The sequence below is a fragment of the Mus caroli genome, unplaced genomic scaffold (genome assembly GCF_978045245.1).
Source record: "Mus caroli unplaced genomic scaffold, Mus_caroli_1 scaffold_20, whole genome shotgun sequence".
Taxonomy (NCBI): Eukaryota; Metazoa; Chordata; class Mammalia; order Rodentia; family Muridae; genus Mus; species Mus caroli.
Genome location: NW_028227275.1, coordinates 52,587,047 through 52,608,129, shown reverse-complemented (window position 1 = coordinate 52,608,129; position 21,083 = coordinate 52,587,047).

Below are 21,083 nucleotides of genomic sequence, written 5' to 3'. Positions count from 1 at the left end.
AAGTAGAACCAGTGTTGGGTTAGCACTGCTTCAAACTTGCTTCGTATCCTACTGCATCCCCGCAACACTTTCAAAACTGAAATTTTTTTGGGCTAGCGCTAGCATGTGTACCTGTCCGTTGCTCCGATGCTCCTCCTCCGATACGAAGATTCTTTCCTTTCTTGTGGAGCTCCACACAGCAATCGTTTCTCTTAGCATCTCTCTGCCATTCTTCAGGTCCCAGTTCTGGCGCCAACTGTTGCGGCCCGCCCGCGGTCCACAACACGAACGGTTCACTGAGAATGGCAGTTCCCTGCAAAGAGAGGTAACTAGACGGGGCGGAAGAAACAATGGAGTCAAGACAAACAGATTCTGATCAAGACTCAATTTAATATTTCCAGACACTCAGTTTATAAAGGAGGGGGGAGGGAACCCAATTTCCCGCCAAGTAACTCAGGGTCCAGTAGCAGGACGAACACGTGTGTGACTCCAGGCAGCAGAGTCAGGTTCCAGCAGTGGGCGTGGCAGGACGAATGAGCCGGTAGCTCCACCCTAGAGCAGGCAGATTCCAGGCTGGGGGAAGGGAGACCACACAGTTGTTTTCATTTTCATTAAATATATATTATATACTTATATATTACACACACACACACACATACACACACACACACACACACACACACACACAGAGAGAGAGAGAGAGAGAGAGAGAGAGAGAGAGAGAGAGAGAGAGAGAGTGGTGGTGCATGCCTTTAATTCCAGCACTATTGAAGCAGAGGCAGGCGGATTCTGAGTTTGAGGTCAGCCTTGTATTATACATCATACATTCTAGGATAGCTAGAGCTACACAGTGAGACCTTAACTTGACTCCCTCCCCCTGCCCAGAAAAAGCTAGAATGGTGGTGTGGATCTGTAGCACCAGCTACTAGGAAGACTGACAGGAGGATTACTTGTACTCAAGAGTTTAAGACCAGCCTGAGCAATGAAGCAACCTTGTCTCCAAATACAATAAGGGCTGGAGAGATAGAGAGGACCCAGGTTCAGTTTCCAGAACCCACATGGTGGCTCACAGCCATCTGTAATGCTAGGGGATCTGATGCCCTCCTTTGGCCTCTGAGGACACTAGGCATGCAGACATACATACAGATAAAATACCCATAACATGGGTGTCCTCCTTACTGGCGAGCTGGGCGTCCACACCTGCCTTGTTTAAGTACCTGCCCTGACTTCCTTCAATGATGAACAGTGATGTGGAAGGAAAAGCCAAATAAAACCTTTCCTCCCCAGCTTGCTTTTTGGTCATGGTGTTTCACTGCAGCAATAGAAATCCTAACTAAGATACCCTCCAAAATAAAGTGTGTGTGTGTCTGTGTGTCTGTGTGTTTGTGTTGTATGTGTGTGCATGTGCACACTCACAAAAGCTTGCTCCCTCACACTGGGATGCCTTTGTAGTCCAGAAGAGTGCATTGGATTGATTTCATGGAACAGGAATTACAGTACTTGTGAGTTTCTTGATGTGGGTGCTGGAAACCAAATTCAGGTTCTGTGAAAGAACATTAAATATTCCTAACCATTGAGATATTTCTCCACTCCCTAAATAAGTGATAGCTGGGTATGGGAGCAAAGGCTTATAAATCCACTACTTGGTAGATCAAGGTAGGAAGATCATGGCTCAAGGTCATCCTATTCTGCATAGCAAGACCTTGTTTCAACATGCAAATGTATACACATGCAGTTTTCAATGAGATGTAATTCTGAGTAGAACTCCAAATGTATATTATAGTATATTTCTTTTTCCACATGTGTGTATATGCATATATGCATGTGTGTGCGCATGTATATGTTGTGTGTGTGTGAAGTTTATGAATGTGACATGTATACAGACATATATTGGTGAGGTGTGGCATGTATGGAGGCCAGAAGAGAATATCTGGATTCCTGCTCTATTACTCTTTGCTGTATACCCTTGAGACAGAGCCTCTCACTGAACCTGGAGCTGGACTGGAGGCCAGTAAAGCCCTAGCTATCCTGTCTCTGCTCCTGACAGTGCAGGGTTACAGGTGAGTGTTAACACCCAACTTTTTACACAAGTGCTGGGGAGTCTAATGCAGCTCCTCATGCTGATGCAGCGGGCACTGCTGCCCACTGAGCTGTCTTCCCAACCGTTTTGTTTTACTAAAATATTAAAACACCTTTATTTGCCTTTCTTCCCTTCCTCCTTTCCTCCCCTGGCCCCACCTGAGGTTTTTGACTCCCTAGAAATCAGCTGGAATGTGGAGAGTCATGTGTTCCTCTGATTGTCCCAATCCCCCATGCCTACCCTCCCGTTCTGTTTGAGCCTGCCAGACACATGACAGTGGCAAGGTTGCCAGTGCAGACCACTGCAGAATGAGACAAAGCCCTGTGCCTTTTGCTAGGAGGCATTTGGCTGTGACATACTGGCATATGAATGCAGAAAAATATCTGTGGTGTCTGGAGGGAGCATATGTTTTATGTTTCTCAGGTTGAGACAAAGTCCTTCTAGAAAGCAATTTTGAGTGCTGGGATATAGCTCCATTGGTAGAATGATTGCCTACCATGCACAATATGCTGGGTCTGATTGCTAGCACTGTGCTATCTAAATTGGGCATGGTGGCACATACAGGCCTGTAATCTTAGCACCTGAGGGAGGGGTAGAGGCAGGAGACTCAGTAATTCAAGCCATCCTCAGCTACACAGAGAATTCAGTGCCAACCGGGGATACAAGAAACCGTGTCTTTAAGAAATGACTGGTTAGTGGATTTGTGCGGGGTTAGCAATCCCTGTTCCTCGCCAGCTCCGTTAGCCTCATCGGATTTCTTCTGTGGGTTCCTCTTCCACAGAGATCAAGCTTCTGCTGGCTAAAACAGAGATAAAAAGATTATTCACTAGGGTAATGGGAAGTCAGGAATCTCACCACTTGATTCTTTTGCCTCTAAGGGGAAACAAAATGACTTTAAGGTAATAATTCTTTAATTTGATAGGCCTTATGGTCAACTAGGTTTAGCAGTTTAAAACCCACCTGGGTTTTGCAAATCATGGGAGCAATCAGATTGGCAGTGTCTCACCTCAGGGCTATACAAGGACGGGCACGTAGGAATGAGAGGAACAGGTTTAAACCTGATTCAGATAATTAATGAAACTGTCTTCCCTAGCAACCACGAAATCTCCAGGCCAATCAGATTACCCCAGCCTTTCAGTACCCGTGTGAACCCACACTCAAGGAAGCTGGCTAGGCCAGGCTTGGGTGGGGCAATCAAGTCCTGTGAAGTGCAATTTGAGGGCCTCAGGATAGGCTGCCTAGCCAGAAAAATCTCCTCTACTGGCTTGTCAAGGATAACTGCAATTTCACCAGCACTGAGTCATTTATCTTTTGTTTCTGTGGCTGTCTTTGCCATCTCTCCCTGAATGTAGTGGTCTGGGATACATGATTCCCTTAATCTTCTCTCTTTAAATGAAACAGGTTCAATTAAAGCAGCTTTAATCTTTTGGGTAAGCCACAAACTCAGTTCCACTTTTTCCTATCAGGCCCCTGTGCAGCCCTTTGCCTATCCCAGTCCAATTCTGTTTGTTTAGATAGGAAGTAAAGTTTGAAGTTGACGAGAGATAGGATGGCCAGAAGCAAGGGCCTGGAGACCAGCAGGCTTTGCCACATGGATTCTCTGCACTGCCAGGACTGGGTGGGCCTTGGTCTGGGACAGGATGGCATATGGAGGGAGATGCTTAGCGTCTGTATGGACTCCTCTTCTTGACTTGCCCCACTCACCTTGCCTCTGATATCTATTCTTTGTCCTCTTGCCCCCTTGGTCATCCTCATTGTAGGTGGTCTCCTGCAGGAAGGGCATTCTCGTGAGGTGTTCCTAAACCAGACTAGAGGTTTGCCACCCACTTTCAGTCCCTCTCAAAGGCTGAGGAGTGGCAAAAGAGGAAGGGGCTGAAGATTCTTCAGCTTATACAACTGCTTGGCGCAGACCTGGAGACCCATTAATGAGAAGCCAGCCTGATGCTACACGTGTGTGTTTAAAACCTTAAACCCCTCCCATCTCTTCCTATTTTTGTGGCTACCAAGAGATGACCAGAACCCACTTTTGCATGATCTTGCCTTCAGGCATGCTTTATCTCCCCAGCTAACTCTTCTAGACATTTCCCCCTACCTCAAAGTAATGACATCATAAACTCCCCCCAAAAAGAAACTCCACATTATTATTTTTTCTTTTTGAGGCAAGACCTTATGTAGCTAAAGCTAGTTTTAAACTCCTGAGCTTCCTGCCTCCACCTCCTGAGTGCCAAGATTGCAATCACGTGCTATCACACCCCTGACTGGAAACCCCATTCAGTATTTTTTTCCTTTTTCCATGTGTGTGTGTGTGCGTGTGTGCTTGTGTGTGTGTGTGTGTTTGTGTGTATGTGCAAACACATGTGTGGCCTGTGTAGGCCTGATTGGTTTTGATTGTCCTTCTACTTTATTCCTTAAGTCAGGGTCTCTCCAGCAAGCCCAGTGCTTGCTGACTTGGTTAGTCTAGTCAGCCAGCTCGCTTGTAGATTCCCTGTCACTGTGCTCTGAGACTGGAGTCACAGACAGGCTGCCATGCCTACCTGCCATTTATGTGGGTTTCTAGGGATCTGAACTCAGGTCCTAATGCTTGCACAGCAACCATTGAGCAGTCTATCCAACTCTCTGAACATTTACAAAGTTACTTATTTTACGTGTATGTGGCTAAGGGTATGTATATGCACCACATGCATGCAAGAGCTGGAGGAGGTCAGCAGAGGCTGTTGGATCCCCTGGTCTGGAATTACAGATGATTGTGAGCTGTCTTATGATCACATAGCTGTAAGGAGTTAACGTGTGAATGAAAACTATGTGGCCTTGTTTGGCACATGCTCAGTGCTAATGTGTTTGCCCTTATTATTTGATCATCGTTGCTGACAAGAAAAAGCATTCCTTTCTTCTGTGGCTATTTGGACTTATTCTGAGATTCATTTTATAACTGAAAGCAATGAATTGAAAGAAAAGAAATAGCTATGAAACACTTACTCAACCAAACTCTTTCTGGGAAAGCTGTGATTGTTTTTTGAAAACTGTATCATTTCTGACTAATCTATCTGAAATTTTGGAAATGCATGATAATGAGGAATCAGGGATGGGACTAACCTATGTGCAGTTTTTTGATTGTTTATTTTGAGACAGGGTTTCTTTGTGTAGCTCTGGCTGTCTTGGTTACTCTGTAGACCAGGCTGGCCTCACACTCAGAGGTCCTCCTGCCTCTCCCTCCTGAGGGCTGGGATTAAAGACGTGTGCCACTGCTGCCCCGCCCTGTGTGCAGCTTTTTAGAGCCTTAGAAGTTTCGTGTCATTTTAAAACAAGATTTATTTCTATTTTTTGTTTTTTTCTATTTTTTTTTATTTTGTATTTTTCTATTTTTTGTGTAGCGCCTGCACATATGCATTTGCACCATATGCATGACTGGTGCCCAAGGAAGTCAGAAAAGGGGCTGGATCCTCCAGAACTGAAGTTATGGGTATTGTAAAGCACTACATATGTGCTGCAAACAGAAAGAGCAAGTGTTCAATCTCCAGCCCCTACTTTTTTTTTCCTTCTTGAGACACAGTTTAATAGCCCAAGCTGGCCTAAAATTGAATGTGTAGCCAAGAATGGCCTTGAACTCCGGATCTTCCTGCCTCTACTGAGGCAGCCTCAGTGCTGAGATGACTTGAGCGCACTACTGGGCCCACATGAGAAATTTCCTAGGATAAAAGACTGGAGAGATGCCTCAGTGGTCAAAAGTGCTTGACTCCAGTCATGAAGACCAGAGCTCCAATCTTATGTAACAAACCAAGTATCCCTACAAATGGCCTGTAATCCCAGCAGTTTTGGTTTTTTTTTTCTCTTTCTTTTCTAATTGGTATAAACAAAAACAATGGAAGGGCAACAGAATAATCCAAACTACACTTCATGTGGTTTCCAGGAGAAAATGCAGGTTCAGGAAGAGACCCTGCCTCCCAAGTAGAAGGCAGAGAGAGAGATGGAGAGGTCCATCCTGCACCATCTCCAGGCCTCCTTGAGTGTACATAGGCTTGCACCCCTACATGTGTGCACATGCTTACACAGACCAGACACAACTAAATACATCTCTAAAATAATTTGCTAGAATGCTAGGGAAAGAGTAGCCTGTAGAAGCTGCCCCCACTAACTAAGTTCTCCATGAGCTGGTTTCCATGTTGCTGTCTGGTAGATTCTGGCTATGGCCAGGAAATCCCAAGGCAATGCGGTCTCTCCTTTCCGATAGGATTCTTCCATCCAGAATGGAGATGACCCTTGGTTGGAGGTCTACCTCATAAGTCTTCAGGAACTCCTTGTGGAGTACAGCCTACTGGTTGTATGTTCTGCTCTATGACATTTAACTTAGTGCTGGACAGAGAGAAAAGGTGTCCTGTGGACGATAACTGACCAGTTTGTTGGTCCAATAAAAACTCCTCTTTCCTTACAGGATGTTCATAGTGTTGAACATAGTTCTTTTTTTCTCTCATTTGTTCCTGCGAAGCCTTTGAGGACTGGATCTGGTGACTGATGAAATTTATGTGACGTTCACAGAAAGATGGCTCTGCTGTCTTCTCTATAGCCAGAACTTCCAGGCTAGGGTACGAAGGGGCTGGGAGGTTTGCAGGTAATTTGGGAAAGGTGGCGTCTCTGGTGTTTTTGTGCATATCCACAGTATACACTTGAGAAATGTTAATCCACAAGATGGGGTTGAGTCACTCTATAATCATCTTTATCCTTATCATTAGAATACAGTACAACCTTCATCCCTGGACTGCAACGACCAGAATAAACCCAAGGAGGCTATCAACAAAGCTGGGGCAGCGTCAGACTCCACCCCAGATGCAGGTGAGTGAAGTGGTGGGACTGAAAACAGGACAGCCTTCATTATAGAAGGGATGTATGCAGAGATAAGGCTCAGGAAAGCACCAGCAGGTGTGCTGACTTCCTGGGCCGTGGCTATCCATCCTGGAAGGAGCTGGCTCAGGATGCCAGCACCCTGGCCTGCTCCTGGCATTCCAGGACCTAGAAATTCAAAAGCTTCTCTCCTACCTCTTTTTAAAAATATTTTTATTATTTTTAATTATATATATGTGTGTGTGTGTGTGTGTCTGATGTCTGTATGAGTATGTGCATTTGAGCACAAGTGCTGGTGGAGGTCACAGGCAAGAGGCTTAAGTGCCCTGGAGCTGGCATTATAGGTAGTTCTGTCCTCAGCAGGAGCTGCAAATTCTTTTAACTGAACCATCTCTCCAGCCCCCATGTTTTTGTTTTTGTTATTTTTGATGCAAGGTCTTCCTCTGTACTCTAGACCACCCCAGGACTCACAATGTAACCCAGGCCAGTAACTTGAAATCTTCCTGCCTTCTCTTCCCAAGTGCTGGGTCTACAGACAGGAGTCACTATGTCTTAGTTACCCTTCCATCTCATATGAGCAGAGAGAGTGGTTTTCATCTACTGCTGTGAGGGGAATGCTGATAGACCTTCTCTTGTGAGGGTCTCTTCTGTGAATAACACAGTGGGGTCTGAGGAAGGTGCAACACACATTTAATCCCAGGATTTGGGGGCAGAGGCAGGTAGACTCTGAGTTGAAGGCCAGTCTGATCTACAGGATGAGTTCTGGGCCAACCAAGGTTAAATAGATAGAATCTGTTCAAAAACAAAACAAAACAAAACAACAACCAAAACATAGACTGAAGCGGCCATATCACATACTGAGGACAGGTTCCACCGTAACCTCTCTTTCCCCATAAGCTCACAAATGTAATAATACCTCCACAGATTTGTGGATTTATCTTCAGGTTCTTTCCCTCCCTCATTCTCTGGGTAACCTTGGGGGGCCTGCTGAATCCCAAGCCCATACTCTTCCAAGCACTTCTGAGGTGCCCAGCACTGGACTCCATCTCTTCCTGCTCTGACCCCCACCCTCCTGATTTCTGTGCTAATTTCTGGTCACCACACAGGTCGCCCACATCCTTGACATCTCTGGTGGCTGAGGTTTTCTTTGCTGACTGCAGTCACCTCCTGCCTTCCTGTCTTATTTTTCTTCACTGCTAGAGTAGTAGGCTCAAAGAGCGTTGGTTTAAAACAAGCACACATGCTCGATCAAATGGTGTTACTTTATTTCTTTAAGTTCTCCAGTGGCTGGTGACTTTTAGGGTAAAGTTCATGTTCTTAGCACACAAGATGGTTTGTGATCCAGTTTCTATCTCTGTGCCCTTTGTTCCCACAGGACATCTTTCATTCCACCTGTGCTGGAGTCTTTGCAGGTCCCCAAGCCATGATGCCAGGCCACAGATCTGGTCTTCATGATCCTTCCAATGCCCTGCCTTACAGTTTATTATTATTATTATTATTATTATTATTATTATTATTGCTTTTAGCAGGACTGGGGTTTGAATGTAGGGTCTTGGGGACATGAATAAGCCCAAGCCCTCTGCTACTGATCTGCAACCCCAACCCTCTTTTTTTTTTTTTTTTTTTTTTTTTGGTTTTTTTCGAGACAGGGTTTCTCTGTATAGCCCTGGCTGTCATGGAACTCACTTTGTAGACCAGGCTGGCCTCGAACTCAGAAATCCGCCTGCCTCTGCCTCCCAAGTGCTGGGATTAAAGGCGTGCGCCACCACGCCCGGCCCCCAACCCTCTTTTTATTTATTTTTTTCTTTTGAGTCAGAGTCTAATTAAGTTCTGGCTGACCTAGAACTTTTAATCTTCCTGCCTCAACCTCTTCAGTGGTTAGGATTTCAGGCTTTCCTATCAGTCTGTCCTCTGAGTTTTTGATGATCTCTCCCTCCATTCAGGCCCACCTGAATCTCAAAGACCCTGTTTCCCAGGATTCCTGGACATATTAACACCAGCTCCCACACTGCTGGGCTTCCACTAGACTACATGAGGCAGGGGGCTGGGGTGGGGGTGGGGGTGGGCGGGGCAAAGAATGCTCAGCAAACAAAATGGGCAGAAGATGGCAAGAGCTGCAGGCTGGCTACTGGGCTTTTGTGGTAGACAGTGCTCGTGGGAAACCGTTTGGTTTCTTGTGGTATTTGCCATCCCAACAAGGTGCTTGTTTCTGTTTTCAATTTGTTTTATTATTGTTTAAATGTCTTGAAATTTAAAGGGGGTTAGGATCAAATCTCTTTCCCCAAATAACTCAAATACTGAACAAGCGTGAGTTGGTTCTCTCTTCCTACTACGTAGGTCTCAGGGATCAAAGTCAGGTCCTAAGTCAGATATTAGAGCAATCACCTTTACCCTCTGGCCTATCTCACCAGTCCCATGTGCCTTGGACTAAAGTACAGGAATGTCTCTCTCCCTTGACTGTGAATGCTTCCTTAGAATGCAGGGTCTCGTGCACATGCAACCTAGAAACTAAGTTGTGCTGGGCATGGTGATTTATGATACGAATCCCAGCGCTGTCAAACATCACTTGACAGACAACCAGATTGTCTCATTCCAGACACCTGGCTTACCTGGCACTGCCATTTGCCTGCAGATCACAAGAGGGTTTTGGCATTTCTCTGAGATCTAAAAACCAGTTTGAGTACAACAGAGCTTGCTGTTGGTCAGCAGTGGTCAGTGGTTTTGGTAAAATAGCAGCAAGTCAGTCCATTTACGTGGAGCTACCTGGGAGCCCGGTCAGTCTGTGGCTTCAAGGCTAATGGCCATTTGGAGGGTGAGATGCTGGAGTGTGGAAACTCAAATTACAGCTGAGGCAGCCATGCTCCTGCAGACCTAGTCGCCCTGCTTCAAGTGCAGCGGAGCAGCCCTGAAGCTGCCAGGCTCTAGGCCCATTTCAGCACTGTAACATGTGCAGGCTATAATTTGTTTGCTTTTTCTTTCTGTTTGTTTATTTTTAGACGGAGGTGGGGGTCTTCCTGAGTAGCTCATATTGGCTTGGCGCTTGTGATCCTCCTGCCTCCCCCCCCCTCCCCAGTACTAGGATTACAGACAGGCATGTGCTACCACACCCAGTTCATTTTATATTTAAGTGCCTGAGTCATACTCACACGTGAACTTGGTAAAAGCTTTAAAATAACCTTTTAAAATACCATTTTAACCTTTTTATTTTCTACTAAGAGCAATTTAACCCAGGGCTTTGAAATTTCTAGGCAAGAACCCTACTATTGAGCTATATATCTCTCATCTTTTTTCTTTTTCTTCCTTCCCCTTCTTTTCTTTTTTTTTTTTTTTTTTTTTTTTGAGACAGAGTTTCTCTGTGTGTATTCTTGGCTGTCCTGGAACTCACTCTGTATACCAGGCTGGCCTCGAACTCACAGAGATCCACTTACCTCTGCCTTCCAAGTTCTGGTGATTAAAGGCACATACCACCACCACCACCTGGTTCCTTTCTTTATTCTTTTTCTTCTTACCTTTCTTTTTCTTTTTTCTCTTTTCAAAAGTTCTCTTGGAATCCAGGCTGAGTTGATCTCAGTATGTAGCAGAGGATGACCTTGAGGCTGGCCTCAAACTTGCTGAATTTGCAAGGATGGCCTTGAACTCCCGATCCTCTGCTTCCACTTTATGAATGCTGGGATTGCAGTATGAGTTGTCACACCTGGTTTATTCATCATGGGCATTGACTTCAAGGCTCTATGCATGCTGGGCAACCACTTTACCACCCTTCTCCCAAGTCCGGTTTTTAACTTTTTACTTTGAGATAAGCTTCAACTAATATGAACTCATTCTGTAGCCCAGCTTTGAATCTTTCTGCCTTAACCTCCCAGGTAGGTGGGAGTGCAGACCAATTGCAGGTCTATGATACTAGGTCTGCTTTAACTGTTTTTCTTTTTCTTCTTCTCCTCCTCCTTCTCCTTTAAGTCTATTTATTTTATTTGAGAGAGAAGAAAGAGGAAGTGAGACAGAGAGGGGAGAGAGAGAGAGAATTATGTGTGCACCTGCTTCTACATGTACTAGATACATGCCCAGTGTCCTTGGAGGCCAGAAGAGTTACACACAGCTGTGAGCTGCCTTTTGGGTTCTGGAAATTGGACTTGGATGCTCTGGAAGAGCAGCCAGTGCTCTTAACCTCTGAGCCATCTCTCCAACCCCTGACTTTACCCTTTTGTGATATTCACTTCAGTGACATTAAGTATCTGCCTGTGCTTTGGGATCCTCACCATATGCTACCTCCAGAACTCTTGCCATCTCCCTCAGTTCAAACTCTATAGTCATTAAACACCAACTCCCTATTCCCATTACCCAGCTCCTGGAAACCACCTTCCTTGGTGTGACTCTGTGAATCCCATACCTCATATCAGTGGACTCTAAAACATCTGTTTTTTGGGGTCTGGCTTACTTGTAGTAGTGTTCTGAATGTTACAGCACATGTCAGAATATAATCACTGTTCTATATTAATAGTAGTTTATTTCACGTATTTGCCACATTTACCTGCTTATCTGTTGATGGATATTTAGGATGCCTTTCTACCTTTTGTGAATAGTTCTGCTATGAGCACTGATGAGAAAATATCTCTTTCAGTCAAAAATTACATTTACTGATGGGCCTGGTCATGGTCGTGCATACCTCCAATCTCAGTACTTAGGAGGCAGGGGCAGGTAGATTTATGTGAGTAAGAGGACAGCCTGATCAACATAGCAAGTTCCAGGCCACCCAGGACTACATAGTCTGAGTCCTTGTCTTAAAACAATTTTTTTTTGCATGTGCCACAATGTGTCAGTGGACATTGGAGGACAACTTTTGGGAGTTGGTTCTCACCTTTCACTGTGAAGATCTGGAGGACGGAGTTCAGATTGTCAGGCTCAGCAGCAACCTTCTTTATTAGCTGAGTCATCTTGGCCCTGCACCCACTTCTTTTCGGTATATATCCAGTAATGGAACTTCTTGATACGGCCCCTAGCTTGTATCAGGTGAATGTTATAAAGATGTTTGAACGTTACAGGAGATGTTTGAACACTTGCTGGGAAAGTTCTCCTACCTCCCCTACCCTCTACTGTGGTGGCTCACAGATTTTTGTCTTCATAAATGTCATCTTGTTCAGATGAACAGGTGCAGAGCCCATCTTTTACATTTGATATGCCGTTAGCAATTTCCCCCATTCTGTCTTTCCATCTCTATAATACAGTCACTTTTCTGTGACTACCACAACGGTCCTGATTTGAGCTCCTAACTCTCACCCACACTATGACAGTTGCTTCTGTGTCTTGGACCCTCTGGTCCTTTTTATATCATAGCAACAAGATTGACTTTTTCAAAACATTAGTCAATCAGGCCAGCTTATTCTAAATATCTCAAAAAATTATGTCATTTACTACTTATAACTTTCTGTGACTCTCCTTCTCACTGTGGAACATAGCTCAAGGGCTAGCAATGATTTAAGACTTCTACTTCTACAGCATCTGGCTCCTGCTCTCCACCCCTGATCCTTTGCTGTTCTTTGATTTGACAATCAAATTCCTTGCTATGAACTATGCCTGGAATGCCCTTCTGCTTGGGAAATTCTTCTCTTGGTGAATGTCACCTCACCAGAGAGACCTCTAACATACCTTTGATCCTTCTTTGCAAGCCCCCACCTTCTCTCCATTCCTCTCCTTCCTTTCTCACTGTGACTCTCCCTATGTAGTACAGGTTGACCTTGAACTCACCTCAGGACTCCTGCCTCAGCCTCTGGAGTGCTGGGAATTCAGACAGGAGCCACCTCAATGACTACCACCTCTGGCTTTTACTAATTCCATATTCTCCATTTAGTCCGTGTTCCCTGATACACACTAATACCTACATTTGTTAGCTTCCTTCCCCTTCACTAGAATGTAACCTTTATGATGTTTTTACTTTTTTTTATTTCCTGTTGTAGCTTTCTTAATCTATAAACAACAAGATGGAGACTCTTGATATTCTCTTCTACGTGTTGTTCCATTTGGTGAGCTATATTGGATGCTGAAGCAGTAGTTCATTGTGAGTTCATTTGAGACCAGTGGAGGGTGCATAATGAATTCCAGATCACCCTAAACGACAATGTGAGACACTGTCTAAAAAGTGGTGAATGAGCTGGGCAGTAGTGGCAGATGCCTTTAATCTTAGCACTTGGGAGGCACAGGTAGTCAGATTTCTGAGTTCAGGGCCAGCCGGGGCTACAGAGTGAGTTCCAGAACAGCCAGAGAAAAACAAAATATTAAAAAAAAAAAAAAGTGTGTGAAAAGTGTGTGTGGTGTATGCCAGCCCCATGTTGTAGAGCGCACCTTTAGTCGGGACAGAGGCAGGTGGAGTAAGGAGTAAGAGGCCAGTCTGGTTTAAATATCAAGTTTCAGGGCAGCCAGGGATACACAGTGAGTGAGATCTTGCTTCAAAAAAGGAGTGGAGGTGGCTAGTGAGATGGATCAGTGGGTAGAGGTGCTTGGTGCTAATTTTGATGACTTGAGTTCAACCCCCAGGACCTACATGGTGGAAAGAGAAAATGGACTCCTGCAAGTTGTCCTCTGACCTCTGCATACATGCGTGATATGTATGTACTAATCCTGTACACAAATAAATAAATGTAATAACATTTTAAAAACCCATTTGGACACTGAGAAAATATTCTGTTACTGCCAAACCCAGAGCACTGCCAGTGAGTATTAGGAAAGACCTCACTCTGCATATCCTGACGTCTGTACTCAAGGCTCTCTCCGCTGCTGGCTTTCTGTGGAGGCAACCTAAGAACCACACTTCAAATCCATCCCATTTACTTGCTTGATTATTTTTTCCTTCACAATTTTCTTTTACATGTATTTGAGAAAACATGGCTTTTATTTCATTTTGATTACACCGTTCTCTTTGTTTCCTTTGAGAGTAAACTCCATAAAGAGACTTTGGCTGTTGTTGAAAACTGTGCTTCTGGCCCTATGAGAACAATGCCTGTCATTTAGCGGGCATCTAGTCGACCTTGGGGGTGGGGAAATGATCTGAGTGCTTCCCTCCTTTCAGGTGCTAGCTATGGAAAGTCCTTTCATCAAAAATGAATGCAGGAGGTGTTGTCAGCCTTAGGTAATGGCTAAACTATCAGAGGCTTCCCTTGGTGGAGTGACATGCCCTTAAGTGTCAGAGCTGGGACCTGAACACAGATGAGTTGAATACTTCTCTCCATTCATCCCTGGCTTTGTCACCAACCAGCCAGATGGGGTCTAGTAATGAGTTTATCATGCTATATATAGCTACACTGCAGCTTCCTTTTCCTCCCACTCTCCCTCCTTTGATGCTAAGGGTGGAGCCCACAAACTAGGGAAGAAACACTTAGTGAACCCCACCCACCAAGTGCCTCTCCCTCTCCCTTGCCCTCTCCCTCTCTCTCTCTCTCTCCTTTCCTTTCTTTCTTGTTGTATTTATTTTAAAATTTTTATGTGTACTAATGCTTTGCCTGCACACAAGCATTCAGGTACCTACTGGAGACCTGAAAGGAAGTTGGATCTCCTGAAACTGTAGTTACAAATGATCGTGAGCCCTGGTAGCAGCTTTAAAAATCCCATCTTTCTGAGCTGTTTTTCCTTGACCTGATGTTGTATTGAACATACCGTGTAGATCTCTCTGATGGGGACACAATTTCAGGGCTGGCTGATTACTTAGTTGTCTTGGTTACCCGGTCCCTCTTGATTTGAAACAGTAACAGAGGCCTGATGAGGTTGATCACCCCTGACTCTTGGGTGGTTCTGAGCTGTGAATGGATTGATTCATGAGCCTGAAGCATTCTTTTGGCAAATCAGAAGTTCTGATGGCCTCTCACTCTGCTTGCTCTTGTCAACTAGTGGCCCTGTGGTTCTGGGCTTTGCGGGGGGGGGGGGGGTCTCCTGTATTTGGGTACAGATCACTTTTAGGAGGAGCAGATGTTAGTCCAGTTCTGACAGGCCATCTCCTGTTCTTCTTTCTCATCTTCCTCCTCCTCCTCCTCCTCCCCCTCTTCTCATTGTTTCTCTGTGTGTTTCTGCATTCCTGGCTGTCCTGGAACTCACTTGGCAGACGAGGCTGGCCTCAAACTCAGAGATCTACCTGCCTCTGCCTCCCGAGTGCTTGGATCAAAGGCATGGACCACCATCACCCAGCCAGGCAGTGTTTCTTGGTGTGGAAATCATGGTATTTCTAAATGTCTTTGAGGTGTTCAACTACACAGGAGGATGAGTCTTAGGACATAGTATATCTTCATGTTCTGGACAGTTTGTCCCTCTCTTTCCTCTAAGTCTCTTAGGGGTTAAGTGCAACCAGGAAGGAACAGGTCTATTCTGCATATTCCACACATTCAGAATAGGAATATTTCCTGTTCACAGGGACTGGGGACAATCTGAATGATGGCCCAGAGATAAAGGCAGACTCAATAAGGAATGAAAAAGTGACCTCACCTTGAAAAGAGCATGAGCTGGTGAGTGGTGGGGAAGATGATGAGGCAGGAGAGTAAGGACATAGCATGAAAGATCTTGCTTTGGGGCATGGTGATATACTCTGTAATCCTAGCACTTGGAAGGCTGAAGCAGGAGGACTGCTGTTGTTTCAAGATTGCCCTTGTCTGTATAGTGAATTCCAGGACAGCCAGGGCTATGTAGAGAGACTCAATCTTGATAAAAACAATCTTACGGGCCGGGCGTGGTGGCGCACGCCTTTAATCCCAGCACTTGGGAGGCAGAGGCAGGCGGATTTCTGAGTTCGAGGCCAGCCTGGTCTACAGAGTGAGTTCCAGGACAGCCAGGACTACACAGAGAAACCCTGTCTCGAAAAACCAAAAAAAAAAAAAAAGAAAAAAAAAAAAACAATCTTACTCAGTGTGGTAACTCACATCTGTAATCCCAGCACTTAAAGGATTAAGGCAGAAGGATTGCTGTGAGTTTGTTAGTTTGAGTTATTGTCTTTTGCTGTGATGAAACACTATGTCCAAAAACAGCTCATGGAGGAAAGGGTTTATCATTGAAGGAAGTCAGGACAGGAACTCAAACAAGGCAGGAACCTGGAGGCAGAAGCTGATGGAGAGGTGCTGCTTACTGGCTTGCTCCCCATGGTGTGCTCAGCCTGCTTTCTAATAGACCTTAGGATCACCAGCCCAGTGATGGCTCCAACCACAATGGACTAAGCCCTGTCCCATCAATCTCTAGTTAAGAATTGCTTTACGGGCTAGAGAGATGGTTTAGTGGAAAAGAGCACTAACTGCTCTTCCTGAGTTCAAATCCCAGCAACCACATGGTGACTTACAACTATCTGTAATGAGATCTGATGCCCTCATCTGGTGTGTCTGAAGACAGCTACAGTGTACTTATATATAATAAATAAATAAATAAATAAATAAATAAATAAATAAATCTTTTTTTTTTTTTTTAATATTTTTATTACATATTTTCCTCAATTACATTTCCAATGCTATCCCAAAAGTCCCCCATAGCGCCCCCCACTTCCCTACCCACCCATTCCCATTCTTTTGGCCCTGGCATTCCCCTATATTGGGGCATATAAAGTTTGCAAGTCCAATGGGCCTCTCTTTCCATTGATGGCCGACTAGGCCATCTTTCGATACATATGCAGCTAGAGACAAGAGCTCCGGGGTTCTGGTTAGTACATCATGTTGTTCCAACAATAGGGTTGCAGATCCCTTTAGCTCCTTGGGTACTTTCTCTAGCTTCTCCATTGGGAGCCCTGTGATACATTCAATAGCTGACTGTGAACATCCACTCCTGTGTTTGCTAGGCCCCGGCATCGTCTCACAAGAGACAGCTATATTTGGGTCCTTTCAGCAAAATCTTGCTAGTGTATGCAATGGTGTCAGCGTTTAGAAGCTGATTATGGGATGGATCCCTGGATACGGCAGTCTCTAAATGGTCCATCCTTTCATCACAGCTACGAACTTTGTCTCTGTAACTCCTTCCCTGGGTGTTTTGTTCCCAATTCTAAGAAGGTGCACAGTGTCCACACTTTGGTCTTCATTCTTCTTGAGTTTCATGCGTTTATCAAATTGTATCTTATATCTTGGGTATCCTAAGTTTTGGGCTAATATCCACTTATCAGTGAATACATATTGTGTGAGTTCTTTTGTGATTGTGTTACTTCACTCAAGATGATGCCCTCCAGGTCCATCCATTTGGCTAGGAATTTCATAAATTCATTCTTTTTAATAGCTGAGTAGTACTCCATTGTGTAAATGTACCATAATTTCTGTATCCATTCCTCTGTTGAGGGACATCTGGGTTCTTTCCAGCTTCTGGCTATTATAAATAGGGCTGCTATGAACATAGTGGAGCATGTGTCCTTTTTACCGGTTGGGACATCTTCTGGATATATGCCCAGGAGAGGTATTGCTGGATCCTCCGGTAGTACTATGTCCAATTTTCTGAGGAACCGCCAGACTGATTTCCAGAGTGGTTGTACAAGCTTGCAATCCCACCAACAATGGAGGAGTGTTCCTCTTTCTCCACATCCTCGCCAGCATCTGCTGTCACCTGAATTTTTGATCTTAGCCATTCTGACTGGTGTGAGGTGGAATCTCAGGGTTGTTTTGATTTGCATTTCCCTGATGATTAAGGATGTTGAACATTTTTTCAGGTGTTTCTCTGCCATTCGGTATTCCTCAGGTGAGAATTCTTTGTTCAGTTCTGAGCCCCATTTTTTAATGGGGTTATTTGACTTTCTGGAGTCCACCTTCTTGAGTTCTTTATATATATTGGATATTAGTCCCTTATCTGATTTAGGATAGGTGAAGATCCTTTCCCAATCTGTTGGTGGTTTTTTTGTCTTATTGATGGTGTCTTTAGCCTTGCAGAAGCTTTGTAGTTTCATGAGGTCCCACTTGTCAATTCTCGATCTTACAGCACAAGCCATTACTGTTCTATTCAGGAATTTTTCCCCTGTGCCCATATCTTCAAGGCTTTTCCCCACTTTCTCCTCTATAAGTTTCAGTGTCTCTGGTTTTATGTGAAGTTCCTTGATCCACTTAGACTTGACCTTAGTACAAGGAGATAGGAATGGATCGATTCGCATTCTTCTACATGTTAACAACCAGTTGTGCCAGCACCATTTGTTGAAAATGCTGTCTTTCTTCCACTGGATGTTTTTAGCTCCCTTGTCGAAGATCAAGTGACCGTAGGTGTGTGGGTTCATTTCTGGGTCTTCAATTCTATTCCATTGGTCTATTTGTCTGTCACTATACCAGTACCATGCAGTTTTTATCACAATTGCTCTGTAGTAGAGCTTTAGGTCCGGCATGGTGATTCCACCAGAGGTTCTTTTATCCTTGAGAAGAGTTTTTGCTATCCTAGGTTTTTTGTTATTCCAGATGAATTTGCAGATTGCACTTTCTAATTCGTTGAAGAATTGAGTTGGAATTTTGATGGGGATTGCATTGAATCTGTAGATTGCTTTTGGCAAGATAGCCATTTTTACAATGTTGATCCTGCCAATCCATGAGCATGGGAGATCTTTCCATCTTCTGAGATCTTCTATAATTTCTTTCTTCAGAGACTTGAAGTTTTTATTATACAGATCTTTCACTTCCTTAGTTAGAGTCACGCCAAGATATTTTATATTATTTGTGACTATTGAGAAGGGTGTTGTTTCCCTAATTTCTTTCTCAGCCTGTTTATTCTTTGTGTAGAGAAAGGCCATTGATTTGTTTGAGTTAATTTTATATCCAGCTACTTCACCGAAGCTGTTTATCAGGCTTAGGAGTTCTCTGGTGGAATTTTTAGGGTCACTTATATATACTATCATATCATCTGCAAAGAGTGATATTTTGACTTCATCTTTTCCAATTTGTATCCCTTTGATCTCCTTTTGTTGTCGAATTGCTCTGGCTAGGACTTCAAGTACAATGTTGAATAGGTATGGAGAAAGTGGACAGCCTTGTCTAGTCCCTGATTTTAGAGGGATTGCTTCAAGCTTCTGACCATTTACTTTGATGTTGGCTACTGGTTTGCTGTAGATTGCTTTTATCATGTTTAGGTATGGGCCTTGAATTCCTGATCTTTCCAAGACTTTTATCATGAATGGGTGTTGGATCTTGTCAAATGCTTTTTCCGCATCTAACGAGATGACCATGTGGTTTTTGTCTTTGAGTTTGTTTATATACTGGATTACGTTGATGGATTTCCGTATATTGAACCATCCCTGCATCCCTGGGATGAAACCTACTTGGTCAGGATGGATGATTGTTTTGATGTGTTCTTGGATTCGGTTAGCAAGAATTTTATTGAGGATTTTTGCATCAATATTCATAAGGGATATTGGTCTGAAGTTTTCTATCTTTGTTGGGTCTTTTTGTGGTTTAGGTATCAGAGTAATTGTGGCTTCATAGAATGAGTTGGGTAGAGTACCTTCTGTTTCTATTTTGTGGAATAGTTTGTGAAGAACTGGGATTAGATCTTCTTTGAAGGTCTGATAGAACTCTGCACTAAACCCATCTGGTCCTGGGCTTTTTTTGGTTGGGAGACTATTAATGACTGCTTCTATTTCTTTGGGGGATATAGGGCTGTTTAGATCATTAACCTGATCTTGATTCAACTTTGGTACCTGGTATCTGTCTAGGAACTTCTCCATTTCATCCAGGTTCTCCAGTTTTGTTGAGTATAGCCTTTGGTAGAAGGATCTGATGGTGTTTTGGATGTCTTCAGGATCTGTTGTTATGTCTCCTTTTTCATTTCTGATTTTGTTAATTAGGATGCTTTCCCTGTGCCCTCTAGTGAGTCTGGCTAAGGGTTTATCTATCTTGTTGATTTTCTCAAAGAACCAGCTCCTTGATTGGTTGATTCTTTGAATAGTTTTTCTTGTTTCCACTTGGTTGATTTCACCCCTGAGTTTGATTATTTCCTGCCGTCTACTCCTCTTGGGTGAATTTGCTTCCTTTTGTTCTAGTGCTTTTAGGTGTGTTGTCAAGCTGCTAATGTGTGCTCTTTCTAGTTTCCTTTTGGAGGCACTCAGAGCTATGAGTTTTCCTCTTAGAAATGCTTTCATTGCGTCCCATAAGTTTGGGTATGTTGTGGCTTCATTTTCATTGAACTCTAAAAAGTCCTTAATTTCTTTCTTTATTCCTTCCTTGACCAAGGTATCATTGAGAAGAGTGTTGTTCAGTTTCCACGTGAAGGTTGGCTTTCTATTATTTATTTTGTTATTGAAGATCAGCCTTAGTCCATGGTGATCTGATAGGATGCATGGGACAATTTCAATGTTTTTGTATCTGTTGAGTCCTGTTTTGTGCCCAATTACGTGGTCAATTTTGGAGAAGGTACCATGAGGTGCTGAGAAGAAGGTGTATCCTTTTGTTTTAGGGTAAAATGTTCTGTAGATATCTGCCAGATCCATTTGATCCATAACTTCTGTTAGTTTCACTGTGTCCCTGTTTAGTTTCTGTTTCCATGATCTGTCCATTGGTGAAAGTGGTGTGTTGAAATCTCCCACTATTATTGTATGAGGTGCAATGTGTGCTTTGAGATTTACTAAAGTTTCTTTAATGAATGAGGCTGCCTTTGTATTTGGAGCATAGATATTCAGGATTGATAGTTCCTCTTGGAGGATTTTACCTTTAATGAGTATGAAGTGCCCCTCCCTGTCTTTTTTGATGACTTTGGGTTGGAAGTCAATCTTATCTGATATTAGAATGGCTACTCCAGCTTGTTTCTTCAGACCATTTGCTTGGAAAATTGTTTTCCAGCCTTTCATTCTGAGGTAGTGTCTATCTTTTTCTCTGAGATGAGTTTCTTGTAAGCAGCAAAATGTTGGGTCTTGTTTGTGTAGCCAGTTTGTTAGTCTATGTCTTTTTATCGGGGAGTTGAGTCCATTGATATTAAGAGATATTAAGGAAAAGTAATTGTTGTTTCCTGTTATTTTTGTTGTTAAAGTTGGCATTCTGTTCTTGTGGCTGTCTTCTTTTAGGTTTGTTGAGGGATTACCTTCTTGTTGTTTCTAGGGCGTGGTTCCTGTCCTTGTATTGGTTTTTTTCTGTTATTATCCTTTGAAGGGCTGGATTCGTGGAGAGATAATGTGTGAATTTGGTTTTGTCGTGGAATACTTTGGTTTCTCCATCTATGTTAATTGAGAGTTTGGCTGGGTATAGTAGCCTGGGCTGGAATTTGTGTTCTTTTAGTGTCTGTATAA